A 10,538-nucleotide genomic window follows, 5' to 3' on the forward strand; every position below is an offset into this window, starting at 1 on the left:
ATTCCTGAGTAGCACCCATTGACTGAACCTTATGAAACTGCGATGCCATTAGTAATGTTTAAGGGATTTATATTGATAGAGTGGTTATGGTTAGTAATAATGAAATAACTAGATTAAAGAAAATTCAAATTATACTAATAAATGCCTTTTAAAAAAATGATAAATAAAGACAATGAAACGCAAAAATAAAAAGAAAAAAATTGAAAGATAAATGGACTCAAAGGTCCTCATCGACAGCTGGATCCAGAGGTGGTGGTGCTGGAGGCGATATGTGAAAATGTTGGCAAATTTGTTGTAGAGTCGCCTCGATGCTGTCGAATCGCTGAGTGCAGTATTGCTCAAAGCAATGAAGGTGGTCAAAAACTTCTGACAATGAAGCAGCTGCATGAACTGGTGACTCGGTAGTGGCTGAGAAGGTGGGTCCTCCTGAAAAGTAAGGATATCGTTAGGAATATCCTCAGCATCATCATTATCGGTAGCTCGTACAAGTCAGTACTGAGGAGGGTCGAACCCACATTGACGCTCAATCATCCGCATATGGAGCATACTTTGGATGCCCTGTGGGGATATCTGGCCAATGAGTGTGAGTGAAAAGGACTGTGTCACTGTATTCAGGAACCCAAAATATCGCACTAGACGAGTCACATATGGGTCAAGGCTAATGACTCCCTTTCGGTATCGCTCGGTTTGACGGCCAAAAGCCAGGGCAATAAAGTAGGTGAGATAAAAAATGTGCCCCTGCCTCATACTCCACAGGAAGTATGCGTCGTGAGTGTTAATGACACCAGTGCCCTTTCGTCTCCCTGTTAATGTGTATGCCAAAAAAGCGTGGAGATATCGCAGAGTTGGAACTAGAGTCGATGCCTTGGAACGGCTGGGGTCATAGATGCCTATAGCAGGCATCATGGCATTCCAACATGATGAAGGAGCATAGTGGATGTGGCAGTAGAGGTAGGGAAAGTTGTTGGCCTCCATGAAATCATTTGTATAAAGTCCCAAAGTAGCTTCAAATTCTAGGACACTCAACTGCCATACCAGACCGCCAAGGCGAAATTGGACTTTTCCTGGGTCATCGTGCTCCGCCATAACTGTCTACAATTGAAACATTGAGCATAGTTCCAAAGTGAACTCTAGATACTTCAGCTCGATAATATCAAAAAATCGGTCCCACAGAGCGGTGGCTAGCAGGGCCCTAACCAAATCAGCTAGGTGGGCCTGCTATAATGCAGTCTAATCGATGCAACGGCCCACACCAAAGGGTCTAGCACGTAGGATCTGAAATAATTCCTCCTAGGGCCCTGGTGGAAATTAGAGGAATGGATGTCGTATCTCAGTGGTGGGACCTGAGGAGGATGTCACTCATTTTCGTTTTTTAGAGGCAGAGACTACAGTTTTCTTGCCTTTTGGGTTCATCATGGTATCTGCAAAAGTAATCATTTAACTCGAATCAACATAGCAGCCAAACGAATAAGAACAATAATCCAAATGTGCCTTAATCAGGCAGACAAAATAAGTAGAATCATAATACATAAAAAAAACTAACTAATTGATTACTCATTATATAAGCAACTATGAATTTTCTTAACAAAACATATGGTCCTAAATTCTATATAGTATATTACTAATGTCCTAAGCTTTACTTGAATTAATGATGAATAAGGAATCATAAAAGCACTAAAGCAAGAGTAGTAATAGTAATCCACTCAAATAGAATATTGATAAAGAACTAAGAGTAGTAATAGCAATAATTGACATAATATGGAAGATTAAAATAGTAAAACGGAGTTAGGGATGCAAGAAAGAAAACCGAGAGTGGTGGTTGGCGATGGGGCGCGGTGGCTTGCTGCGGCGGGTGGTGGTCAGAGAGGGAGGGGGAAGAGAGAGAAAGATGAAGAGAAAAGAGAGAAAGACGAAGATAAGAAAGGAAGATAGAGAAGTAGGATAGAAAAATAGAAACAAAGAGGTAGTAAAGAATAGAAAGGGAAAAGAAATGGGGAAGAATATTGGAGAAGGGGAGGGGGCTAGGTGGAGAAGATGGGTGAACAGTAGATTTTGAAAGGGATAGGAGAAAATTAGGGTTAGAGTAAGGAAATAAAAAGGGAGCCACGATCGTGTGAGCCCTATTTTGGGCCACACAACCTTGACCCACGCCCGTGTGGTATGTTCCTAACCCGTGTTTTTTTGTGAAATCTTAGTCAGTGTCGCACACCGTCCCTTCAACACGCTTGTGTCCCTAGGCCGTGTGGTGAGCACGGTTGCGTCGCACGCCAGTGTGCACATTTGTTCGTTTCTTCCACGCCCGTGTTCATTACGCTACGCCCGTGTTCATGCCTTGTGTTTATGGTTTGTTGATTGAAGTTAGTATATCACACGGCTTGCGGACACGCCCGTAGGCATGGGCCGTGTGGTCCATAAGGCCGCATCGCACGGCCATATGGTGATTTAATCATTTCTCCCACGCCCGTGCTCATTCCAACATGCCCGTGTCTATTAATCAGGATTGCGCACAGCTTTCGAGCACGGCCGTGGCATCAACCCGTGTTCTATTCTGACTTTGTTGAACATTTTGATCTTTAGGCAAGTTCTCACACGACCTCAAGCACGCCCGTGTTAACGGTCGTGTCTGTTCTACGACTGCCTCACACTATCGTGGCGATTTATCACAGCCCGTGTGTCTACTGATTTATTTCAGAAATTAAAGTGCAATTTCACCACGATCTGGGACATGCCCGTGTCCCTTAGCCATGTAGTGCACACGGCCATGTCGCACGGTCGTGGCTATTTATCGCAGCTCGTGTGTCTACTAATTTAGGAAAAATGTTTATCCTGTTTTAGCACGACCATGGCCATGCCCGTGTCTGCTGCCTGTGGGGATCCTACGACCTAAAGCACGCCCGTGTGCTAGGCCGTGTATACCAAGAATACTTGCAGTTAGATTGTAAACAAATGGAAAAACAAACTAAGTTATTTAGTGGGATTACTGCTTGGTTTGCCTCCCGAGAAGCGATTGTTTAGAGTCTAAGCTCGACTTTACCTTGTAGGATTGCTAGGCGGGTTCACAGAGCTATAACTCCTCTTCATTGTCTTTAAAATCCTGACCGTTATAAAGTTTAAGACGATGTCCATTTACCTTGAAAGTGCCTTGGGTTGGGTGACTTTCCTCTATTGTGCCATATGGAAAGACAGTTTGGACTATGAAAGGACCTGACCATCGTGATTTAAGCTTCCCAGGAAACAATTTGAGCCTTGAGTTGTATAACAGGACAAGATCTCTAACTTCAAATTGCTTGTGTTGCTTTAAAAGAGCATCATGGCGGCGCTTCGTTGCTTCCTTGTATAATCATGAGTTCTCATAGGCATTAGCTCGCCATTCATCTAGCTCGTTCAACTGCATCAATCTCTTTTCACCTACAAGTTTGGGATCAAAGTTCAGAAATTTTGTACCCCAGAATGCTTTATAGTCTAGTTCAAACGGTAAATGACAACTCTTCCCATAAACAAGTCTATAGGGGTCTTAAAAGAGGTTCTATAGGCTCATAAAGCATCATCTATTTTCTTTGTCCAATCCTTCCTATTTGACTCTACAGTCTTTTCTAGGATACGTTTAAGCTCTCAGTTAACGACTTTGACTTGTCCACTAGTTTGAGGATGGTAAGGGGTAGCTGTTCTATGGTAAACACCATATTTCTTAAGGGTTTTATCAAATTGAGCATTACAGAAATGAGTGCCCCTATCACTGATAATTGCTCTAGGTGCTCCAAATTGAGAGAAAAGTTTCTTAAGGAACTTCACCTCTACTCTAGCATCATTAGTAGGTAAAGCTTGGGCTTCCACCTATTTAGACATATAATCAACGGCTACTAATATGTATTTATTTCCAAACGAGCTAGAGAACGGACTCATGAAATCAATACCCCATACATCAAATATCTCACATGAAAGCATGTACGTTTGGGGCATTTCATCCCGTTTAGATATATTACCTGTTCGTTGGCATCTATCGCAAGTAGCAACATAACTGTTTGCGTCTTTTAATAGTGTGAGCCAGTAAAAACCTGATTCGAGTGTTTTATGTGTGGTCCTAGTTCCACTGTAATGTCCTCCAATCGGTCCTAAGTGGCAACGTTCCAAATTTTTAATTGCTTCTATCTTTGTAACGCATCTTCGAATCACATGATCTGCACATATACGAAAAAGAAAAGGTTCTTCCCAAAAATAGTTTTCCACATCAATAAAGAATCGCTTCTTTTGCTGATGTGTCAACCTTTTTGGTATAACGTTAGCAGCTAAATAATTTGCAATGTCTGCAAACCAAGGTTCCTCAGAGTCAGATATAGCAAAGAGTTGTTCTTCAGGGAATGAGTCATTTATCTCTTGTTCGTCAAGTCTCTTGAGATGTGGGTTTTCTAATTAGATAGATGATCTGCTGCAAGATTTTCTGCTCTTTTCTTATCTTGAATTTTTAAATCGAATTCCTGCAACAGTAAAATCCATCTTATTATTTGAGGTTTTGCATCCGTTTTAGTAAAGAGGTATCGAAGAGCTGAATGGTCAGTGTAAATGACAACTTTAGATAATATTAAATATGGTCTAAATTTATCAAATGCAAAAACCACAGCCAACAATTCTTTCTCAATCGTCGTATAATTTTCTTGTGTGGCTATCAAAGTTTTGCTAGCATAATAGATCGATTGAAAGTGCTTGTCTATCCGTTGTCCAAGAACCGTACCTACTGCAAAATCACTCGCATCATACATTAGTTCAAAGGGTAAATTCCGATCAAGTGCAACTACAATTGGGGCATTAATTAATTTATCTTTAAGAGTATTACATGCTTCTAAACATTCCTGACTGAAATTGAAAGGCACATCTTTTTCTAGTAAATTCGTTAGAGGCTTAGCTATTTTAGAAAAATCCTTAATAAATCTTCTATAAAATCCAGTATGTCCTAAAAAGCTTTGAATAGCCTTAACTGAATTAGGAGGGGTCGTTTCTCAATAGTTTCAACTTTTGTTTTATTAACCTCGATTCCCTTGCTAGAAATTTTATGGCCTAACACAATTCCCTCACGAATCACGAAGTGACATTTTTCCTAATTCAGTACAAGATTTGTTTCCTCACATCTCATTAGAACTCGTTTGAAATTTTTAAGGCAAAGATGGAAAGAGTTACCGAATACCGAGAAGTCATCCATAAATACCTCCATAATGTCTTCCATGAGTTCATCAAAAATGGCAACATGTATAGCTAAAAAGTAGCAAGAGCATTACATAGTCCAAAAGGCATTCGTCAATAAGCAAACGTACCGTATGGACATGTAAATGTCATTTTTTCTTGGTCCTCAGGAGCTATTGGGATTTGGAAATAACCAGAAGTCCATCTAGAAAACAATAATACATATGTCCTAATAATCTTTTCAACATTTGATCAATGAATGGTAAGGGAAAGTGATCTTTTCTTGTAGCGCAGTTCAATTTCCTATAGTCAATGCAAACTCTCCATCCCGTGACTGTTCGTGTTGGAATTAATTTGTTCTTCTCGTTGGCCACAATAGTCATGCCTCCTTTATTAGGAACAACCTACACAGGACTCACCCAAGAACTGTCAGAAATAGGATAAATAATTCCAGTATTTAGAAGTTTAATTACCTCAACTTTTACGACTTCTTTCATGTTAGGATTCAATCGTCTTTGAGCTTGCACACATGGTTTGTATTCATCTTCCATTAAAATTTTGTGTGTGCAAAAAGAAGGGTTGATCCCTCTTATGTCAGAAATTTTCCAAGCTATGGCTATTTTGTGCTCCTTTAATACTTAGAGTAACTCATCTTTTTCGGTTGGCTGTAAATCTGAAGCAATAATCACAGGTAATGTGGAATTATTTCCAAGAAATGCATATTCTAAGTGATCTGGTAGTTGCTTTAATTTCAACTTAGGCAGTTCTTCAACAGAGGGCTTTAATTTTAATTCATTTTTTACCTCAATACCCTCGTAGTTCTTTTGTCTCAGTGAAGGCTCATTGGAATTTAGTTCAGCTTTTACCTTACCTATTGCAGAATCATCATCATTTATCTCATCTCCTTGGGCAAGACATAGCTTCAACGTGTCCTTATGTATGATTTCCTGTAAAGAATCTTGAGTAGCATGATCAATAGAATCAATAAAATAACATGAGTCATCTTGTTCTCTAGAAAATCTCATGGTATCATAAATTCTAAAAATAATCTCTTCGTCACCTACCCTAAGCACAAGTTTACCATCACCCACATCAATAAAAGCTCTAGCAGTGGCTAAAAATGGGCGACCTAAAATTAAAGGCACCTCAACATCCTCGTCCATGTCAAGCACAACAAAATCAACAAGGAATATGAATTTATCTACTTTTACAAGTACATCCTCGATAATACCCCTAGGATATTTAACAGATCTGTCAGCTAGTTAAATACTCATCCTAGTAGGTTTTGGTTCCCCAAGGCCAAGTTGCTTGAACATTTTGTAGGGCATCAGATTAATGCTAGCGCCTAAGTCAGCTAGCGCTTTCTCAACATTTAAACAACCAATTAAGCAGGGAATAGTAAAACTTTCTGGATCTTTTAGTTTGGTTGGCAGTTTATTTTGGAGTATGGTCGAGCACTCCTCGTTGAGTTTCACTGTTGATAATTCTTCAAACTTCCTTTTATTTGTTAAAAGCTCCTTCAAAAATTTTGCATATGTAGGCATCTGCAAGATAGCTTCAACAAAAGGTAAGTTAATATGTAATTGTTAAAAATGTTCAAGAAATTTACTTAATTGTGCATCCATACGGTCTTTCTTCAACTTTGCTAGGTATGAGATTGGTGGTTTTTATTCCCTCAACACCGATTTTTCATTATTTTCAGGTTTTTCCTCCTTATCTTCTTTTCTATCTACTTCTGGTGGCAGCTTCTTTTCAGATATTGCTAACACTTTCCCACTCCTTAATGTAACTGCTTTCACATGCTCTTTTGGATTGGGTTCAGTGTTACTAGGTAGACTCCCTGGTGGTCTTTCTGAAATCATCTTCGCTAGCTATCCTATTTGATTCTCGAGCCCTTGAATTGATGCTTGCTGATTTTTAAGTGTGGTTTTAGTTTTTTGAAAATGAGTCTCCGTTATTGAAATAAATTTTATCATCATCTCGTTAAGGTTCGGTTTTTTCTCTTGCTGGTACGGTTGTTGTTGGAAGCTTGGAAGGGGTTATGGTGTTTGATTTCCTTGGCCTCCCCATGAAAAATTTGGGTGGTTCCTCCAACCTACATTATAAGTGTTACTATAAGGATTATTTTGAGGCCGAAGATTATTACCCATATAATTCATTTGCTCGTTCTCCATGTTAGGGCCGTAGGATGGATATTCTAAATTGCTCGTTCCACCTCCACTTACATCGCACTGTATTATTGGATGAACCTATGTAGAACCAAGTAAACCATCAATTTTTCTATTTAAAAGTTCTACCTAAGTGGAAAGCAAGTAACTGAATTGACGTTAAAAATGTCGGCTGCTTTCGTCGGTTTTGTCCTCATGACTTGCCACTGATAATTATTTATTGACATCTCTTCTATGAACTCATAAGCCTCTTTAGGTGTCTTATTATTGATAGTTTCACCAACAGCTGTGTCAATCATTTGTCTAGTCGAGGGATTCAAACCGTTGTGAAAAATTTGAACTTGTAGCCAAAGAGGTAACCTATGGTGAGGGCACCTTCTCAATAGATCTTTGTATCTCTCCTAAGCATCATAAAGTGTTTTTAAATCCGTCTACACAAAAGAAGAGATATCATTCCTTAATTTAGCCGTTTTAGCAAGCGGAAAATATTTAAGCAAAAATTTTTCGGTCATTTGTTCCCAAGTGGTGATTGACCCTCACGGTAATGAGTTCAACCACTATTTAGCCTTATTCCTCAATGAGAATGGAAGCAACCGAAGGCGAAAGGCATCATCAGAAATGCCATTGATCTTAAAGGTGTCGTAGAATTCTAGAAAATTTGCTAAATAAGTGTTTGGATCCTCGTCCTGCAAACCATCAAACTGAACAAACTGCTGTATCATTTGAATCGTGTTAGGTTTCAGTTCAAAATTATGTGCAGCAATAGCAGGTCTAACTATACTCGATTCAGTTCCTGTTAAAGTAGGTTTAGCATAATTATATATAGTATGAGGAACAGGATTCTGATTTACTGGATTTGCAGCAACCACAGGAGGTAACGGATTATTCTGATTATCAGTCATCTCATTGGTTGTGGTATGGATATCAGCCTCTCGTTCTTCCTCTATGTATTGTAGGCTTCGCCTTATTTCTCTTCGGTTTCTGCGAGCTGTGCTTTCGATTTTTCTATCAAAAAGTAAAGGTCCTGACGTGTTTCTTCTAGTCATAAACTATAAAAACCTGCCAGAAATAGAGAAAAGAAAATTTAGTAAATAAAAAAATTAAATTGCAATGAAAATAAAGAATGACTAAAATAATAAAAATTAAGTGTTCCTAATATCTTAGTCCCCGGCAATGGCATCAAAAACTTTGTGATCGTGAAACTAACTAAAAATTCGACTAAGACAAGCGCATCTATTGAACAGTAGTATAGTTATGGTAAGACCGGAAATATCGTACCCACGAGGACTAAAAGTACTAGTAATTACTATCTTTTTATTATCTAGCCTAACAATTAAGAGAATTTTTAATCTAAAACTAATTATCTAATTAACTAAGATTGTGACAGAGATTAAAGTTGTAAAATACTTTTGGAAAAAAAACGATAGAAAAGACAACACCAAGGAAAAATTCACCTAGACTTCACTTATTACCTCTAAATTAGATGATTTAGTCACTTGACTTAATCCGTAGGATTCCCTGATTTATGTTAATATCTCTCTCGAGACTAAAAACAACCGACTCTAGATTGATTAATCGAAATCTCTTTCTAATTATAACCCCTATTGTCGCATTAACTCAATCTACGGATTCCCTTATTAGATTTGACTCTAATCTGCAGATTTATGCCGTCCTATCTCTAAGATTGCATGCAACTCCGCTTAATTATGAATGATCTACTCTTAAACAGGGACTTTTGCTCTGTAACACCCCTCGCCCGTATCCAATGCCTGGATAGGGCTTGAGGTGCTACCAAACTTAAACTCAACCAATAATAGAAAATCGGGCCATAAAATTTTGATCAATTTAAAACTTTTTATTTCATATGCAAACTGTCCCTTAATTAGGCTTACGAGGCCCAAAACATACATTCGAGGTGGTTTGAGACTAAACCAGGGCTCAAGAAAAACTTAGAAAATTTCGTGCTTTAAGGTTCTACACGCCCGTGTGCTTGGGACACACCCATGTCTTGCACCCATGTGGCCAATTTAATTTTTACAATTTTTCATAAAACAAGTACAGTCTTCACATGGCCTAGACACACGCCCGTGTCCTTTGCTCGTGTCCTTTCACATGGCCAAAACATGCTGGTGGCGCAGCTTGTGTGCAAAAACCTGGGTATTCTGTTTCTGACGTCAGCATCACACGACCATAGTACAAGCCCGTGTACTAGGTCGTGCCCTCCACACAGCTGAGACACATGGCCGTGTCTCTACTCGTGTGACCTTACCATGCATTCTGACTTGAAATTTCTAGATACAAAGGACGCACGGCCTTCTCACACACCCATGGGGCTGACCGTGTGTCACACATGGCCTAGACACACGCCCGTGTGTCTACTCGTATGCACAATATGAGGCTATCTACCAATCCTTTTTACCACCCTAATGTACCTATTTTCATGTCAATACCAACCAATACCAAAACAAGCATAATAGACATTCATTCAATCGTGAAGATGCATCTTTTATAGACTCAAAATGAAAGTCCTCATTCAATGCTTAATGTAAAGAGTAGAATCTATTCTAGACCAGTGCATTTGATCAATTCTCAAAGACATAAAATAATAAGGTCTAGCCCTATACATGCCATAATCAAAAATATAAATCTAACTATACCGAGTATTACGGCTGATAGTGTGATCAATATCTCTGACTTCAAGGGATTCTTGAGCAAATAAATCTGTACTGAAAGAAAAGGGAAAGGAAAGAGAGTAAGCATAAAGCTTAGTAAGTTGCATATAAATAAATATACCACAACGATTTCACCTCTAGTAATCATACTAATAGCACAAAGATAGGCATAAGCTTGACTTACTCATTACCGTCTATTCTAGTCACATTTTCTATTTTGTGCTCATACTTATGCATACCAAATAGGTACCTGTACCAATCACAACATTATTATACTTTCCTTACTAACTCACTTCCATAACTTTTAAAGTTGAGCCTTTCGGAATACTACCGGATATTCTATAAGCCTCAAACATGGGTTAAGTTGCTGATGCCATGTCCCAGACAAAGTCTTACACTAGCTATCCTCATCGAAGCCGATGCCATGTCCCAGACATGGTCTTACACTAGCTCTCGTACTTACATGCTGATGCCATGTCCCAGACATGGTTTTATACTAGCTCTCGTACTTACATGCTGATGC

The 10,538-nt window shown here is 39.0% G+C and overlaps 1 non-coding gene across 1 annotated transcript; it reads left to right on the plus strand.

Moving 5' to 3' along the window:
• The first annotated feature begins 7,700 nt into the window (after window positions 1–7,700).
• LOC128294228 (small nucleolar RNA R71) lies at window positions 7,701–7,807 on the plus strand. The gene has a single exon (XR_008284542.1). It is a non-coding gene; the product is annotated as a small nucleolar RNA R71 (small nucleolar RNA).
• The last annotated feature ends 2,731 nt before the right edge of the window (window positions 7,808–10,538 follow it).

This window comes from Gossypium arboreum, chromosome 6, assembly GCF_025698485.1.
Source record: "Gossypium arboreum isolate Shixiya-1 chromosome 6, ASM2569848v2, whole genome shotgun sequence".
In the NCBI taxonomy this organism is placed as follows: domain Eukaryota; kingdom Viridiplantae; phylum Streptophyta; class Magnoliopsida; order Malvales; family Malvaceae; genus Gossypium; species Gossypium arboreum.